The following is a 990-nucleotide window of genomic DNA, read 5'->3' on the forward strand; positions in this document are numbered from 1 at the left end:
TTCTTTTGAATGAAATTAAAATGTATTAGCTCTTTGGCTCCCTTCCTCCTTGTGTTTGGTTTTTCATAATCAGACCTTTTTTTTTTTTTTTTTTTCTTTGTAGAACTGGGGATTGAACTCAGGCCCTTGCACTTGCCAGGGAAGCACTTATTCCACTGAGCCATCTCCCCGGCCTAGTCAGGCCTATTGAGCAGGCTTGAGTTTATGCTAGTGAGGTGATTCACAGCACCAGACGGAACAGAATATCCAACCTCAACCTCCCATCTCCAGGGAGGACGGTCAAAATGAACCTCTATCAGAACTCTGACCAGGGAACTGCGCTGAGCCCCACAGCGGTGAGCACACTGTGATTCGGGGGTCTGAACGCCCGGAGACGACGGCGATCGTGCACACCCGCAGGCTGCTCCTGCCGTAGGCGTCTCTTCCTCTTGACACCTTCTGAGTCGCCTCCTTGAGCATAAACCGCTAAGTACCAACAACAGGGTGGTATCAGCGCCTGGGAGTTGTCTGCCCAGCGCCAAGCCGGCAGTAGCTTGTTGGGAACCCCAGTCAGTGGCTGGCGGACCGCAGCTCGGTTAGTCTGGGCCACCTCTTGTGGCTGACACTGGAAGTGGACTCAGCTGTGGGCCTGAGCTGTCTTCGGAGTGGAGTGCAGCACTGTCTTTGTAGAGGGAATTGAAGGGTTTCTTGAAGCTTAATAAAAAAAAAAAAAAGAAAGAAAGAAAAAAGAAAAAAAGATTTCCCGTGGTCTTTATTTGAACACCTCTTTTTTGTTTGTTTGTTTCTATTTGCATGGGTGATTTTTTTCAGACCAACCCCTGAGCCTCTGGTCCCTCCCCCCAGTGTGACACTAAAGATGTCACTTCACCGACACCATGCATCTTAGCGCTGTGAGAGCCAGTCTTCTGCACGGTTTGGTTTCTGTTTCACCGCTTCCTGTTCTTGCCTTTGTTGTTGTCACTGTTGTTGTTTTTCCTTCTTTAGGCTTTG

This window comes from Octodon degus, unplaced genomic scaffold, assembly GCF_000260255.1.
Source record: "Octodon degus isolate 3935 unplaced genomic scaffold, OctDeg1.0 scaffold00214, whole genome shotgun sequence".
NCBI classification, from domain to species: domain Eukaryota; kingdom Metazoa; phylum Chordata; class Mammalia; order Rodentia; family Octodontidae; genus Octodon; species Octodon degus.